This window comes from Lissotriton vulgaris, chromosome 2_1 (assembly GCF_964263255.1).
Source record: "Lissotriton vulgaris chromosome 2_1, aLisVul1.2, whole genome shotgun sequence".
NCBI classification, from domain to species: domain Eukaryota; kingdom Metazoa; phylum Chordata; class Amphibia; order Caudata; family Salamandridae; genus Lissotriton; species Lissotriton vulgaris.
Window position 1 is genome coordinate 865393046 of NC_141687.1, and position 19330 is coordinate 865412375.

The following is a 19330-nucleotide window of genomic DNA, read 5'->3' on the forward strand; positions in this document are numbered from 1 at the left end:
CTTTCCCTACTGAATGCACGCTCTGGAGTTAGAATAGTTATCTGGCACCGCTACGCTGACCAACACTTTCCCTACTGAATGCACCCTCTGGAGTAAGAATAAATATCTGGCACCGCTACGCTGACCAACACTTTCCCTACTAAGTGCACCCTCTGGAGTTAGAATAGTTATCTGACACAGCTACACTGGCCATCACTTTTCCTACTGAATGCACCCTCTGGAGTTAGAATAGTTATATGGCACCGCTACACTGATCAACACTATCCCTACTGAATGCACCCTCTGGAGTTAGAATAGTTATCTGGCACTGCTACACTGACCAACACTTTCCCTACTGAATGCACCCTCTGGAGTTAGAATAGTTAACTAACACAGCTACACTGGCCAACACTTTCCCTACTGTTGAAACCCTCTAGATTTGTAATACTTACCTTGCACTTCTATCCATGGCAAACTTGTTTCATAACCATAAGCCACATTTATTCTTTTCTAAAACAATTTTTCAGTATATTAAGTTTTTTATTGGTACATTTCTCACCTCTGAATTGTTCTTTTTATTTTGGATTAGTTGTGATGCAAGTCTTAGGCTGTTTTGATGTTGCTGTAAAATTCAGATTTGTTGATTTTTCACTGCTGTTTTTGTGGATGTCTGTGGAGAAATGGAAAAAATACGTTATTTTGAATTTTTTTGAAACATGTTGCGCTACTACACTGACCTTCACTATCCCTAGTGAATGCACCCTCTGGAGTTAGAATAGTTATCTGGCACAGCTACGCTGACCATCACATTCCCTGTGAAAGCACCCTCTGGAGTTCGAATAGTTATCTGGCTGCTCTACACTGACCAACACTTTCCCTACTGAATGCACCCTAAGGAGTTAGAATAGTTATATGGCACCACTAAACTGACCAACACTTTTCCTACTGAATGCACCCTCTGGAGTTAGAATAGTTATCCGGCACAGCTAAAATGACTAAAGGTTTCCTTACTGAATGCACTCTCTGGAGTTGGAATAGTTATCTGGCACCGCTATACTGACCAACACTTTCCCTACTGAATGCACCCTCTGGAGTTAGAATAGGTATCTGGCACAGCTATGCTGACCATCACTTTCCCTACTGAATGCACCCTCTGGAGATAGAATAGTTATCTGGCAACGCTATACTGACAAACACTTTTCCTACTGAATGGACCCTATGGAGTTAGAATAGTTATCTGGCACAGCTACGCTGAACAACACTTTCCCTAGTGAAAGCACTCTCTGGAGTTAGAATAGTTATCTGGCACAGCTACACTGACAAACACTTTCCCTATGGAATGCACCCTCTGGAGTTAGAATAGTTATCTGGCACCGCTACACTGACCAACACTTTCCCTACTGAATGCACCCTCTGGAGTTAGAATAGTTATCTGGCACCGCTACACTGACCAACACTTTCCCTATTGAATGCACCCGCTGGATTTAGAATAGTTATCTGGCACCGCTACGCTGACCAACACTTTCCATACTGAATGCACCCTCTGGAGTTAGAATAGTTATCTGGCACCGCTACACTGACCAACACTTTCCCTACTGAATGCACCCTCTGGAGTTAGAATAGTTATCTGGCACCGCTACACTGACCAACACTTTCCCTACTGTATGAACCCTCTGGAGTTAGAATATTTAACTAACACAGTTACACTGGCCAACACTTTCCCTACTGTTGAAACCCCCTAGATTTGTAAGACTTATCTTGCACTTCTATCCATACCCAAACTTGTTTCATAACCATAAGCCACATTTATTCTTTTCTAAAACAATCTTTCAGTATATTTATTTTTTATAGGTACATTTCTCACCTCTGCATTGTTCTTTTTATTTTGGAATAGTTGTGATGCAAGTTTTAAGCTGTTTAGATGTTGCTGTAAAATTCAGATTTGTTGATATTTCACTGCTGTTTTTGTGGATGTCTGTGGAGAACTGAAAACAATACGTTATTTTGAATTATCTTGAAACATGTTGCGCTACTACACTGACATTCACTATCCCTACTGAACGCAAACACAGGAGTATGTTTAGTTTACTCTCTCTACCACACTGAAAAACACTTTCCCTAGTGAATGCACCCTCTGGAGTTAGAATAGTTATTTGGCACCGCTACACTAACCAACACTTTCCCTACTGAATGCAGCCTCTAGAGTTAGAATAGATATCTGGCACCGCTACACTGACCAACACTTGTTCTACTGAATGCTCCCTCTGGAGTTAAAATAGTTATCTGGCACAGCTAAAATGACCAAAACTTTTCCTACTGAATGCACCATCTGGACTTAGAATAGTTATCTAAAACCGCTATACTGACCAACACTTTCACTACTGAATGCACCCTCTGGAGTTAGAATAGTTATCTGGCAAAGCTACACTGACCAACACTTTTCCTAGTGAAAGCATTCTCTGAAGTTAGAATAGTTATCTGACACCGCTACACTGACCAACACTTTCCCTGCTGAATGCACCCTCTGGGGTTAGAATAGTTATCTGGCACTGCTATACTGACCAACACTTTCCCTACTGAATGCACCCTCTTGAGTTAGAATAGTTATCTGGCACAGCTACGCTGACCAACACTTTCCCTAGTGAAAGCACTCTCTGGAGTTAGAATAGTTATCTGGCACAGCTACACTGACAAACACTTTCCCTATGGAATGCACCCTCTGGAGTTAGAATAGTTATCTGGCACCGCTACACTGACCAACACTTTCCCTACTGAATGCACCCTCTGGAGTTAGAATAGTTATCTGGCACCGCTACACTGACCAACACTTTCCCTATTGAATGCACCCGCTGGAGTTAGAATAGTTATCTGGCACCGCTACGCTGACCAACACTTTCCATACTGAATGCACCCTCTGGAGTTAGAATAGTTATCTGGCACCGCTACACTGACCAACACTTTCCCTACTGAATGCACCCTCTGGAGTTAGAATAGTTATCTGGCACCGCTACACTGACCAACACTTTCCCTACTGTATGAACCCTCTGGAGTTAGAATATTTAACTAACACAGTTACACTGGCCAACACTTTCCCTACTGTTGAAACCCCCTAGATTTGTAAGACTTATCTTGCACTTCTATCCATACCCAAACTTGTTTCATAACCATAAGCCACATTTATTCTTTTCTAAAACAATCTTTCAGTATATTTATTTTTTATAGGTACATTTCTCACCTCTGAATTGTTCTTTTTATTTTGGAATAGTTGTGATGCAAGTTTTAAGCTGTTTAGATGTTGCTGTAAAATTCAGATTTGTTGATATTTCACTGCTGTTTTTGTGGATGTCTGTGGAGAACTGAAAACAATACGTTATTTTGAATTATCTTGAAACATGTTGCGCTACTACACTGACCTTCACTATCCCTACTGAACGCAAACTCAGGAGTATGTTTAGTTTACTCTCTCTACCACACTGAAAAACACTTTCCCTAGTGAATGCACCCTCTAGAGTTAGAATAGTTATTTGGCACCGCTACACTGACCAACACTTTCCCTACTGAATGCAGCCTCTGGAGTTAGAATAGATATCTGGCACCGCTACACTGACCAACACTTGTTCTACTGAATGCTCCCTCTGGAGTTAGAATAGTTATCTGGCACAGCTAAAATGACCAAAACTTTTCCTACTGAATGCACCCTCTGGACTTAGAATAGTTATCTTAAACCGCTATACTGACCAACACTTTCACTACTGAATGCACCCTCTGGAGTTAGAATAGTTATCTGGCAAAGCTACACTGACCAACACTTTTCCTAGTGAAAGCATTCTCTGAAGTTAGAATAGTTATCTGACACCGCTACACTGACCAACACTTTCCCTGCTGAATGCACCCTCTGGGGTTAGAATAGTTATCTGGCACTGCTATACTGACCAACACTTTCCCTACTGAATGCACCCTCTTGAGTTAGAATAGTTATCTGGCACAGCTACGCTGACCAACACTTTCCCTAGTGAAAGCACTCTCTGGAGTTAGAATAGTTATCTGGCACTGCTACACTGACCAACACTTTCTCTATGGAATGCACCCTCTGGAGTTAGAATAGTTATCTGGCATCGCTACACTGACCAACACTTTCCCTACTGAATGCACCCTCTGGAGTTAGAATAGTTATCTGGCACCACTAAACTGACCAACACTTTTCCTACTGAATGCACCCTTTGGAGTTAGAATAGTTATCTGGCACAGCTACACTGACCAACACTTTCCCTACTGAATGCACCTTCTGGAGTTAGAATGGTTATCTGGCACCGCTACACTGACCAACACTTTCCCTTCTGAATTCACCCTCTGGAGTTAAAATAGTGATCTGGAAACGCTACACTGACCATCACTTTCCCTACTGAATGCACCCTCTGGAGTTAGAATAGTTGTCTGGCACCGCCACACTGACCAACACTTTCCCTACTGAATGCACCCTCTGGAGTTAGAATAGTTATCTGGCAATGCTACACTGATCAAAACTTTCCCTACTGAATGCACTCTCTGGAGTTAGAATAGTTATCCGGCACCGCTACACTGACCAACACTCTTCCTACTGAATGCACCCTTTGGAGTCAGAATAGTTATCTGGCACCGCTGCACTGACCAACACTTTCCCTACTGAATGCACCATCTGGAGTTAGAATAGTGAACTGACACAGCTACACTGGCCAACACTTTTCCTACTGTTGAAACCCTCTAGATTTGTAATACTTACCTTGCACTTCTATCCATACCGAACTTGTTTTATAACCATAAGCCACATTCATTCTTTTCTAAAACAATTGTTCAGTATATACATTTTTTATAGGTACATTTCTCACCTCTGAATAGTTCTTTTTATTTTGGATTAGTTGTGATGCAAGTCTTAGGCTGTTTTGATGTTGCTGTAAAATTCAGATTTGTCAATTTTTCACTGCTGTTTTTGTGGATGTCTGTGGAGAAATGGAAAAAATACGTTATTTTGAACTTTCTTGAAACATGTTGCACTACTACACTGACCTTCACTATCCCTAGTGAATGCACCCTCTGGAGTTAGAATAGTTATCAGGAACAGCTACGCTGACCATCACTTTCCCTAGTGAAAGCACCCTCTGGGGTTAGAAAAGTTATCTGGACCAGTTACACTGACCAACACTTTCCCTACTGAATGCACCCTCTGGAGTTAGAATAGTTATCTGGCACCACTAAACTGACCAACACTTTCCCTACTGAATGCACCCTCTGGAGTTAGAATAGGTATCTGGCACAGCTAAAATGACCAACACTTTCCCTAATAAATGCACCCTCTGGAGTTAGAATAGTTATCTGGCACCGCTATACTGACCAACACTTTCCCTACTGAATGCACCCTCTGGAGTTAGAATAGTTATCTGGCACAGCCACGCTGACCATAACTTTCCCTAGTTAAAGTACTCTCTGGAGTTAGAATAATTATCTGGCACCGCTACAATGACCAACACTTTCCCTACAGAATGCACCCTCTGGAGTTAGAATAGTTTTCTGGCACAGCTACGCTGACCAACACTTTCCCTAGTGAAAGCACTCTCCAGAGTTAGAATAGTTATATGGCACCGCTACACTGACGAACACTTTCCCTTCTGAATACACCCTCTGGAGTTAGAATAGTGATCTGGCACCGCTACACTGACCAACACTTTCCCTACTGAATGCACCCTCTGGAGTTAGAATAGTTATCTGGCACTGTTACACCAGCCAACACTTTCCCTACTGAATGCACGCTCTGGAGTTAGAATAGTTATCTGGCACCGCTACGCTGACCAACACTTTCCCTACTGAATGCACCCTCTGGAGTAAGAATAAATATCTGGCACCGCTACGCTGACCAACACTTTCCCTACTAAATGCACCCTCTGGAGTTAGAATAGTTATCTGACACAGCTACACTGGCCATCACTTTTCCTACTGAATGCACCCTCTGGAGTTAGAATAGTTATATGGCACCGCTACACTGATCAACACTATCCCTACTGAATGCACCGTCTGGAGTTAGAATAGTTATCTGGCACTGCTACACTGACCAACACTTTCCCTACTGAATGCACCCTCTGGAGTTAGAATAGTTAACTAACACAGCTACACTGGCCAACACTTTCCCTACTGTTGAAACCCTCTAGATTTGTAATACTTACCTTGCACTTCTATCCATGGCAAACTTGTTTCATAACCATAAGCCACATTTATTCTTTTCTAAAACAATTTTTCAGTATATTAAGTTTTTTATTGGTACATTTCTCACCTCTGAATTGTTCTTTTTATTTTGGATTAGTTGTGATGCAAGTCTTAGGCTGTTTTGATGTTGCTGTAAAATTCAGATTTGTTGATTTTTCACTGCTGTTTTTGTGGATGTCTGTGGAGAAATGGAAAAAATACGTTATTTTGAATTTTTTTGAAACATGTTGCGCTACTACACTGACCTTCACTATCCCTAGTGAATGCACCCTCTGGAGTTAGAATAGTTATCTGGCACAGCTACGCTGACCATCACATTCCCTGTGAAAGCACCCTCTGGAGTTCGAATAGTTATCTGGCTGCTCTACACTGACCAACACTTTCCCTATTGAATGCACCCTAAGGAGTTAGAATAGTTATATGGCACCACTAAACTGACCAACACTTTTCCTACTGAATGCACCCTCTGGAGTTAGAATAGTTATCCGGCACAGCTAAAATGACTAACGGTTTCCTTACTGAATGCACTCTCTGGAGTTGGAATAGTTATCTGGCACCGCTATACTGACCAACACTTTCCCTACTGAATGCACCCTCTGGAGTTAGAATAGGTATCTGGCACAGCTATGCTGACCATCACTTTCCCTACTGAATGCACCCTCTGGAGATAGAATAGTTATCTGGCAACGCTATACTGACAAACACTTTTCCTACTGAATGGACCCTATGGAGTTAGAATAGTTATCTGGCACAGCTACGCTGAACAACACTTTCCCTAGTGAAAGCACTCTCTGGAGTTAGAATAGTTATCTGGCACAGCTACACTGACAAACACTTTCCCTATGGAATGCACCCTCTGGAGTTAGAATAGTTATCTGGCACCGCTACACTGACCAACACTTTCCCTACTGAATGCACCCTCTGGAGTTAGAATAGTTATCTGGCACCGCTACACTGACCAACACTTTCCCTATTGAATGCACCCGCTGGATTTAGAATAGTTATCTGGCACCGCTACGCTGACCAACACTTTCCATACTGAATGCACCCTCTGGAGTTAGAATAGTTATCTGGCACCGCTACACTGACCAACACTTTCCCTACTGAATGCACCCTCTGGAGTTAGAATAGTTATCTGGCACCGCTACACTGACCAACACTTTCCCTACTGTATGAACCCTCTGGAGTTAGAATATTTAACTAACACAGTTACACTGGCCAACACTTTCCCTACTGTTGAAACCCCCTAGATTTGTAAGACTTATCTTGCACTTCTATCCATACCCAAACTTGTTTCATAACCATAAGCCACATTTATTCTTTTCTAAAACAATCTTTCAGTATATTTATTTTTTATAGGTACATTTCTCACCTCTGCATTGTTCTTTTTATTTTGGAATAGTTGTGATGCAAGTTTTAAGCTGTTTAGATGTTGCTGTAAAATTCAGATTTGTTGATATTTCACTGCTGTTTTTGTGGATGTCTGTGGAGAACTGAAAACAATACGTTATTTTGAATTATCTTGAAACATGTTGCGCTACTACACTGACATTCACTATCCCTACTGAACGCAAACACAGGAGTATGTTTAGTTTACTCTCTCTACCACACTGAAAAACACTTTCCCTAGTGAATGCACCCTCTGGAGTTAGAATAGTTATTTGGCACCGCTACACTAACCAACACTTTCCCTACTGAATGCAGCCTCTAGAGTTAGAATAGATATCTGGCACCGCTACACTGACCAACACTTGTTCTACTGAATGCTCCCTCTGGAGTTAGAATAGTTATCTGGCACAGCTAAAATGACCAAAACTTTTCCTACTGAATGCACCATCTGGACTTAGAATAGTTATCTAAAACCGCTATACTGACCAACACTTTCACTACTGAATGCACCCTCTGGAGTTAGAATAGTTATCTGGCAAAGCTACACTGACCAACACTTTTCCTAGTGAAAGCATTCTCTGAAGTTAGAATAGTTATCTGACACCGCTACACTGACCAACACTTTCCCTGCTGAATGCACCCTCTGGGGTTAGAATAGTTATCTGGCACTGCTATACTGACCAACACTTTCCCTACTGAATGCACCCTCTTGAGTTAGAATAGTTATCTGGCACAGCTACGCTGACCAACACTTTCCCTAGTGAAAGCACTCTCTGGAGTTAGAATAGTTATCTGGCACAGCTACACTGACAAACACTTTCCCTATGGAATGCACCCTCTGGAGTTAGAATAGTTATCTGGCACCGCTACACTGACCAACACTTTCCCTACTGAATGCACCCTCTGGAGTTAGAATAGTTATCTGGCACCGCTACACTGACCAACACTTTCCCTATTGAATGCACCCGCTGGAGTTAGAATAGTTATCTGGCACCGCTACGCTGACCAACACTTTCCATACTGAATGCACCCTCTGGAGTTAGAATAGTTATCTGGCACCGCTACACTGACCAACACTTTCCCTACTGAATGCACCCTCTGGAGTTAGAATAGTTATCTGGCACCGCTACACTGACCAACACTTTCCCTACTGTATGAACCCTCTGGAGTTAGAATATTTAACTAACACAGTTACACTGGCCAACACTTTCCCTACTGTTGAAACCCCCTAGATTTGTAAGACTTATCTTGCACTTCTATCCATACCCAAACTTGTTTCATAACCATAAGCCACATTTATTCTTTTCTAAAACAATCTTTCAGTATATTTATTTTTTATAGGTACATTTCTCACCTCTGAATTGTTCTTTTTATTTTGGAATAGTTGTGATGCAAGTTTTAAGCTGTTTAGATGTTGCTGTAAAATTCAGATTTGTTGATATTTCACTGCTGTTTTTGTGGATGTCTGTGGAGAACTGAAAACAATACGTTATTTTGAATTATCTTGAAACATGTTGCGCTACTACACTGACCTTCACTATCCCTACTGAACGCAAACTCAGGAGTATGTTTAGTTTACTCTCTCTACCACACTGAAAAACACTTTCCCTAGTGAATGCACCCTCTGGAGTTAGAATAGTTATTTGGCACCGCTACACTGACCAACACTTTCCCTACTGAATGCAGCCTCTGGAGTTAGAATAGATATCTGGCACCGCTACACTGACCAACACTTGTTCTACTGAATGCTCCCTCTGGAGTTAGAATAGTTATCTGGCACAGCTAAAATGACCAAAACTTTTCCTACTGAATGCACCCTCTGGACTTAGAATAGTTATCTTAAACCGCTATACTGACCAACACTTTCACTACTGAATGCACCCTCTGGAGTTAGAATAGTCATCTGGCAAAGCTACACTGACCAACACTTTTCCTAGTGAAAGCATTCTCTGAAGTTAGAATAGTTATCTGACACCGCTACACTGACCAACACTTTCCCTGCTGAATGCACCCTCTGGGGTTAGAATAGTTATCTGGCACTGCTATACTGACCAACACTTTCCCTACTGAATGCACCCTCTTGAGTTAGAATAGTTATCTGGCACAGCTACGCTGACCAACACTTTCCCTAGTGAAAGCACTCTCTGGAGTTAGAATAGTTATCTGGCACTGCTACACTGACCAACACTTTCTCTATGGAATGCACCCTCTGGAGTTAGAATAGTTATCTGGCATCGCTACACTGACCAACACTTTCCCTACTGAATGCACCCTCTGGAGTTAGAATAGTTATCTGGCACCACTAAACTGACCAACACTTTTCCTACTGAATGCACCCTCTGGAGTTAGAATAGTTATCTGGCACAGCTACACTGACCAACACTTTCCCTACTGAATGCACCCTCTAGAGTTAGAATAGTTATCTGGCACCACTACACTGACAAACACTTTCCCTACTGAATGCACCCTCTGGTGTTAGAGTATTTATCTGGCACCGCTACACTGACCAACACTTTCCCTACTGAATGCACCCTCTGGAGTTAGAACAGTTAACTGACACAGCTACACTGGCCAACACCTTCCCTACTGAATGCACCCTCTGGAGTTAGAATAGTTAACTGACACAGCTACACTGGCCTACACTTTCCCTACTGTTGAAACCCTCTAGATTTGTAATACTTATCTTGCACTTCTATCCATACCAAACTTGTTTCATAACCATAAGCAACATTTATTCTTTTCTAAAACAATCTTTCAGTATATTTATTTTTTATAGGTACATTTCTCACCTCTGCATTGTTCTTTTTATTTTGGAATAGTTGTGATGCAAGTTTTAAGCTGTTTAGATGTTGCTGTAAAATTCAGATTTGTTGATATTTCACTGCTGTTTTTGTGGATGTCTGTGGAGAACTGAAAACAATACGTTATTTTGAATTATCTTGAAACATGTTGCGCTACTACACTGACATTCACTATCCCTACTGAACGCAAACACAGGAGTATGTTTAGTTTACTCTCTCTACCACACTGAAAAACACTTTCCCTAGTGAATGCACCCTCTGGAGTTAGAATAGTTATTTGGCACCGCTACACTAACCAACACTTTCCCTACTGAATGCAGCCTCTAGAGTTAGAATAGATATCTGGCACCGCTACACTGACCAACACTTGTTCTACTGAATGCTCCCTCTGGAGTTAGAATAGTTATCTGGCACAGCTAAAATGACCAAAACTTTTCCTACTGAATGCACCATCTGGACTTAGAATAGTTATCTAAAACCGCTATACTGACCAACACTTTCACTACTGAATGCACCCTCTGGAGTTAGAATAGTTATCTGGCAAAGCTACACTGACCAACACTTTTCCTAGTGAAAGCACCCTCTGGAGTTAGAATAGTTATCTGGCACCGCTACACTGACCAACACTTTCCCTACTGAATGCACCTTCTGGAGTTAGAATGGTTATCTGGCACCGCTACACTGACCAACACTTTCCCTTCTGAATTCACCCTCTGGAGTTAAAATAGTGATCTGGAAACGCTACACTGACCATCACTTTCCCTACTGAATGCACCCTCTGGAGTTAGAATAGTTGTCTGGCACCGCCACACTGACCAACACTTTCCCTACTGAATGCACCCTCTGGAGTTAGAATAGTTATCTGGCAATGCTACACTGATCAAAACTTTCCCTACTGAATGCACTCTCTGGAGTTAGAATAGTTATCCGGCACCGCTACACTGACCAACACTCTTCCTACTGAATGCACCCTTTGGAGTCAGAATAGTTATCTGGCACCGCTGCACTGACCAACACTTTCCCTACTGAATGCACCATCTGGAGTTAGAATAGTGAACTGACACAGCTACACTGGCCAACACTTTTCCTACTGTTGAAACCCTCTAGATTTGTAATACTTACCTTGCACTTCTATCCATACCGAACTTGTTTTATAACCATAAGCCACATTCATTCTTTTCTAAAACAATTGTTCAGTATATACATTTTTTATAGGTACATTTCTCACCTCTGAATAGTTCTTTTTATTTTGGATTAGTTGTGATGCAAGTCTTAGGCTGTTTTGATGTTGCTGTAAAATTCAGATTTGTCAATTTTTCACTGCTGTTTTTGTGGATGTCTGTGGAGAAATGGAAAAAATACGTTATTTTGAACTTTCTTGAAACATGTTGCACTACTACACTGACCTTCACTATCCCTAGTGAATGCACCCTCTGGAGTTAGAATAGTTATCAGGAACAGCTACGCTGACCATCAATTTCCCTAGTGAAAGCACCCTCTGGGGTTAGAAAAGTTATCTGGACCAGTTACACTGACCAACACTTTCCCTACTGAATGCACCCTCTGGAGTTAGAATAGTTATCTGGCACCACTAAACTGACCAACACTTTCCCTACTGAATGCACCCTCTGGAGTTAGAATAGGTATCTGGCACAGCTAAAATGACCAACACTTTCCCTAATAAATGCACCCTCTGGAGTTAGAATAGTTATCTGGCACCGCTATACTGACCAACACTTTCCCTACTGAATGCACCCTCTGGAGTTAGAATAGTTATCTGGCACAGCCACGCTGACCATAACTTTCCCTAGTTAAAGTACTCTCTGGAGTTAGAATAATTATCTGGCACCGCTACAATGACCAACACTTTCCCTACAGAATGCACCCTCTGGAGTTAGAATAGTTATCTGGCACAGCTACGCTGACCAACACTTTCCCTAGTGAAAGCACTCTCCAGAGTTAGAATAGTTATATGGCACCGCTACACTGACGAACACTTTCCCTTCTGAATACACCCTCTGGAGTTAGAATAGTGATCTGGCACCGCTACACTGACCAACACTTTCCCTACTGAATGCACCCTCTGGAGTTAGAATAGTTATCTGGCACTGTTACACCAGCCAACACTTTCCCTACTGAATGCACGCTCTGGAGTTAGAATAGTTATCTGGCACCGCTACGCTGACCAACACTTTCCCTACTGAATGCACCCTCTGGAGTAAGAATAAATATCTGGCACCGCTACGCTGACCAACACTTTCCCTACTAAGTGCACCCTCTGGAGTTAGAATAGTTATCTGACACAGCTACACTGGCCATCACTTTTCCTACTGAATGCACCCTCTGGAGTTAGAATAGTTATATGGCACCGCTACACTGATCAACACTATCCCTACTGAATGCACCCTCTGGAGTTAGAATAGTTATCTGGCACTGCTACACTGACCAACACTTTCCCTACTGAATGCACCCTCTGGAGTTAGAATAGTTAACTAACACAGCTACACTGGCCAACACTTTCCCTACTGTTGAAACCCTCTAGATTTGTAATACTTACCTTGCACTTCTATCCATGGCAAACTTGTTTCATAACCATAAGCCACATTTATTCTTTTCTAAAACAATTTTTCAGTATATTAAGTTTTTTATTGGTACATTTCTCACCTCTGAATTGTTCTTTTTATTTTGGATTAGTTGTGATGCAAGTCTTAGGCTGTTTTGATGTTGCTGTAAAATTCAGATTTGTTGATTTTTCACTGCTGTTTTTGTGGATGTCTGTGGAGAAATGGAAAAAATACGTTATTTTGAATTTTTTTGAAACATGTTGCGCTACTACACTGACCTTCACTATCCCTAGTGAATGCACCCTCTGGAGTTAGAATAGTTATCTGGCACAGCTACGCTGACCATCACATTCCCTGTGAAAGCACCCTCTGGAGTTCGAATAGTTATCTGGCTGCTCTACACTGACCAACACTTTCCCTACTGAATGCACCCTAAGGAGTTAGAATAGTTATATGGCACCACTAAACTGACCAACACTTTTCCTACTGAATGCACCCTCTGGAGTTAGAATAGTTATCCGGCACAGCTAAAATGACTAAAGGTTTCCTTACTGAATGCACTCTCTGGAGTTGGAATAGTTATCTGGCACCGCTATACTGACCAACACTTTCCCTACTGAATGCACCCTCTGGAGTTAGAATAGGTATCTGGCACAGCTATGCTGACCATCACTTTCCCTACTGAATGCACCCTCTGGAGATAGAATAGTTATCTGGCAACGCTATACTGACAAACACTTTTCCTACTGAATGGACCCTATGGAGTTAGAATAGTTATCTGGCACAGCTACGCTGAACAACACTTTCCCTAGTGAAAGCACTCTCTGGAGTTAGAATAGTTATCTGGCACAGCTACACTGACAAACACTTTCCCTATGGAATGCACCCTCTGGAGTTAGAATAGTTATCTGGCACCGCTACACTGACCAACACTTTCCCTACTGAATGCACCCTCTGGAGTTAGAATAGTTATCTGGCACCGCTACACTGACCAACACTTTCCCTATTGAATGCACCCGCTGGATTTAGAATAGTTATCTGGCACCGCTACGCTGACCAACACTTTCCATACTGAATGCACCCTCTGGAGTTAGAATAGTTATCTGGCACCGCTACACTGACCAACACTTTCCCTACTGAATGCACCCTCTGGAGTTAGAATAGTTATCTGGCACCGCTACACTGACCAACACTTTCCCTACTGTATGAACCCTCTGGAGTTAGAATATTTAACTAACACAGTTACACTGGCCAACACTTTCCCTACTGTTGAAACCCCCTAGATTTGTAAGACTTATCTTGCACTTCTATCCATACCCAAACTTGTTTCATAACCATAAGCCACATTTATTCTTTTCTAAAACAATCTTTCAGTATATTTATTTTTTATAGGTACATTTCTCACCTCTGCATTGTTCTTTTTATTTTGGAATAGTTGTGATGCAAGTTTTAAGCTGTTTAGATGTTGCTGTAAAATTCAGATTTGTTGATATTTCACTGCTGTTTTTGTGGATGTCTGTGGAGAACTGAAAACAATACGTTATTTTGAATTATCTTGAAACATGTTGCGCTACTACACTGACATTCACTATCCCTACTGAACGCAAACACAGGAGTATGTTTAGTTTACTCTCTCTACCACACTGAAAAACACTTTCCCTAGTGAATGCACCCTCTGGAGTTAGAATAGTTATTTGGCACCGCTACACTAACCAACACTTTCCCTACTGAATGCAGCCTCTAGAGTTAGAATAGATATCTGGCACCGCTACACTGACCAACACTTGTTCTACTGAATGCTCCCTCTGGAGTTAAAATAGTTATCTGGCACAGCTAAAATGACCAAAACTTTTCCTACTGAATGCACCATCTGGACTTAGAATAGTTATCTAAAACCGCTATACTGACCAACACTTTCACTACTGAATGCACCCTCTGGAGTTAGAATAGTTATCTGGCAAAGCTACACTGACCAACACTTTTCCTAGTGAAAGCATTCTCTGAAGTTAGAATAGTTATCTGACACCGCTACACTGACCAACACTTTCCCTGCTGAATGCACCCTCTGGGGTTAGAATAGTTATCTGGCACTGCTATACTGACCAACACTTTCCCTACTGAATGCACCCTCTTGAGTTAGAATAGTTATCTGGCACAGCTACGCTGACCAACACTTTCCCTAGTGAAAGCACTCTCTGGAGTTAGAATAGTTATCTGGCACAGCTACACTGACAAACACTTTCCCTATGGAATGCACCCTCTGGAGTTAGAATAGTTATCTGGCACCGCTACACTGACCAACACTTTCCCTACTGAATGCACCCTCTGGAGTTAGAATAGTTATCTGGCACCGCTACACTGACCAACACTTTCCCTATTGAATGCACCCGCTGGAGTTAGAATAGTTATCTGGCACCGCTACGCTGACCAACACTTTCCATACTGAATGCACCCTCTGGAGTTAGAATAGTTATCTGGCACCGCTACACTGACCAACACTTTCCCTACTGAATGCACCCTCTGGAGTTAGAATAGTTATCTGGCACCGCTACACTGACCAACACTTTCCCTACTGTATGAACCCTCTGGAGTTAGAATATTTAACTAACACAGTTACACTGGCCAACACTTTCCCTACTGTTGAAACCCCCTAGATTTGTAAGACTTATCTTGCACTTCTATCCATACCCAAACTTGTTTCATAACCATAAGCCACATTTATTCTTTTCTAAAACAATCTTTCAGTATATTTATTTTTTATAGGTACATTTCTCACCTCTGAATTGTTCTTTTTATTTTGGAATAGTTGTGATGCAAGTTTTAAGCTGTTTAGATGTTGCTGTAAAATTCAGATTTGTTGATATTTCACTGCTGTTTTTGTGGATGTCTGTGGAGAACTGAAAACAATACGTTATTTTGAATTATCTTGAAACATGTTGCGCTACTACACTGACCTTCACTATCCCTACTGAACGCAAACTCAGGAGTATGTTTAGTTTACTCTCTCTACCACACTGAAAAACACTTTCCCTAGTGAATGCACCCTCTAGAGTTAGAATAGTTATTTGGCACCGCTACACTGACCAACACTTTCCCTACTGAATGCAGCCTCTGGAGTTAGAATAGATATCTGGCACCGCTACACTGACCAACACTTGTTCTACTGAATGCTCCCTCTGGAGTTAGAATAGTTATCTGGCACAGCTAAAATGACCAAAACTTTTCCTACTGAATGCACCCTCTGGACTTAGAATAGTTATCTTAAACCGCTATACTGACCAACACTTTCACTACTGAATGCACCCTCTGGAGTTAGAATAGTTATCTGGCAAAGCTACACTGACCAACACTTTTCCTAGTGAAAGCATTCTCTGAAGTTAGAATAGTTATCTGACACCGCTACACTGACCAACACTTTCCCTGCTGAATGCACCCTCTGGGGTTAGAATAGTTATCTGGCACTGCTATACTGACCAACACTTTCCCTACTGAATGCACCCTCTTGAGTTAGAATAGTTATCTGGCACAGCTACGCTGACCAACACTTTCCCTAGTGAAAGCACTCTCTGGAGTTAGAATAGTTATCTGGCACTGCTACACTGACCAACACTTTCTCTATGGAATGCACCCTCTGGAGTTAGAATAGTTATCTGGCATCGCTACACTGACCAACACTTTCCCTACTGAATGCACCCTCTGGAGTTAGAATAGTTATCTGGCACCACTAAACTGACCAACACTTTTCCTACTGAATGCACCCTTTGGAGTTAGAATAGTTATCTGGCACAGCTACACTGACCAACACTTTCCCTACTGAATGCACCTTCTGGAGTTAGAATGGTTATCTGGCACCGCTACACTGACCAACACTTTCCCTTCTGAATTCACCCTCTGGAGTTAAAATAGTGATCTGGAAACGCTACACTGACCATCACTTTCCCTACTGAATGCACCCTCTGGAGTTAGAATAGTTGTCTGGCACCGCCACACTGACCAACACTTTCCCTACTGAATGCACCCTCTGGAGTTAGAATAGTTATCTGGCAATGCTACACTGATCAAAACTTTCCCTACTGAATGCACTCTCTGGAGTTAGAATAGTTATCCGGCACCGCTACACTGACCAACACTCTTCCTACTGAATGCACCCTTTGGAGTCAGAATAGTTATCTGGCACCGCTGCACTGACCAACACTTTCCCTACTGAATGCACCATCTGGAGTTAGAATAGTGAACTGACACAGCTACACTGGCCAACACTTTTCCTACTGTTGAAACCCTCTAGATTTGTAATACTTACCTTGCACTTCTATCCATACCGAACTTGTTTTATAACCATAAGCCACATTCATTCTTTTCTAAAACAATTGTTCAGTATATACATTTTTTATAGGTACATTTCTCACCTCTGAATAGTTCTTTTTATTTTGGATTAGTTGTGATGCAAGTCTTAGGCTGTTTTGATGTTGCTGTAAAATTCAGATTTGTCAATTTTTCACTGCTGTTTTTGTGGATGTCTGTGGAGAAATGGAAAAAATACGTTATTTTGAACTTTCTTGAAACATGTTGCACTACTACACTGACCTTCACTATCCCTAGTGAATGCACCCTCTGGAGTTAGAATAGTTATCAGGAACAGCTACGCTGACCATCACTTTCCCTAGTGAAAGCACCCTCTGGGGTTAGAAAAGTTATCTGGACCAGTTACACTGACCAACACTTTCCCTACTGAATGCACCCTCTGGAGTTAGAATAGTTATCTGGCACCACTAAACTGACCAACACTTTCCCTACTGAATGCACCCTCTGGAGTTAGAATAGGTATCTGGCACAGCTAAAATGACCAACACTTTCCCTAATAAATGCACCCTCTGGAGTTAGAATAGTTATCTGGCACCGCTATACTGACCAACACTTTCCCTACTGAATGCACCCTCTGGAGTTAGAATAGTTATCTGGCACAGCCACGCTGACCATAACTTTCCCTAGTTAAAGTACTCTCTGGAGTTAGAATAATTATCTGGCACCGCTACAATGACCAACACTTTCCCTACAGAATGCACCCTCTGGAGTTAGAATAGTTTTCTGGCACAGCTACGCTGACCAACACTTTCCCTAGTGAAAGCACTCTCCAGAGTTAGAATAGTTATATGGCACCGCTACACTGACGAACACTTTCCCTTCTGAATACACCCTCTGGAGTTAGAATAGTGATCTGGCACCGCTACACTGACCAACACTTTCCCTACTGAATGCACCCTCTGGAGTTAGAATAGTTATCTGGCACTGTTACACCAGCCAACACTTTCCCTACTGAATGCACGCTCTGGAGTTAGAATAGTTATCTGGCACCGCTACGCTGACCAACACTTTCCCTACTGAATGCACCCTCTGGAGTAAGAATAAATATCTGGCACCGCTACGCTGACCAACACTTTCCCTACTAAATGCACCCTCTGGAGTTAGAATAGTTATCTGACACAGCTACACTGGCCATCACTTTTCCTACTGAATGCACCCTCTGGAGTTAGAATAGTTATATGGCACCGCTACACTGATCAACACTATCCCTACTGAATGCACCGTCTGGAGTTAGAATAGTTATCTGGCACTGCTACACTGACCAACACTTTCCCTACTGAATGCACCCTCTGGAGTTAGAATAGTTAACTAACACAGCTACACTGGCCAACACTTTCCCTACTGTTGAAACCCTCTAGATTTGTAATACTTACCTTGCACTTCTATCCATGGCAAACTTGTTTCATAACCATAAGCCACATTTATTCTTTTCTAAAACAATTTTTCAGTATATTAAGTTTTTTATTGGTACATTTCTCACCTCTGAATTGTTCTTTTTATTTTGGATTAGTTGTGATGCAAGTCTTAGGCTGTTTTGATGTTGCTGTAAAATTCAGATTTGTTGATTTTTCACTGCTGTTTTTGTGGATGTCTGTGGAGAAATGGAAAAAATACGTTATTTTGAATTTTTTTGAAACATGTTGCGCTACTACACTGACCTTCACTATCCCTAGTGAATGCACCCTCTGGAGTTAGAATAGTTATCTGGCACAGCTACGCTGACCATCACATTCCCTGTGAAAGCACCCTCTGGAGTTCGAATAGTTATCTGGCTGCTCTACACTGACCAACACTTTCCCTATTGAATGCACCCTAAGGAGTTAGAATAGTTATATGGCACCACTAAACTGACCAACACTTTTCCTACTGAATGCACCCTCTGGAGTTAGAATAGTTATCCGGCACAGCTAAAATGACTAACGGTTTCCTTACTGAATGCACTCTCTGGAGTTGGAATAGTTATCTGGCACCGCTATACTGACCAACACTTTCCCTACTGAA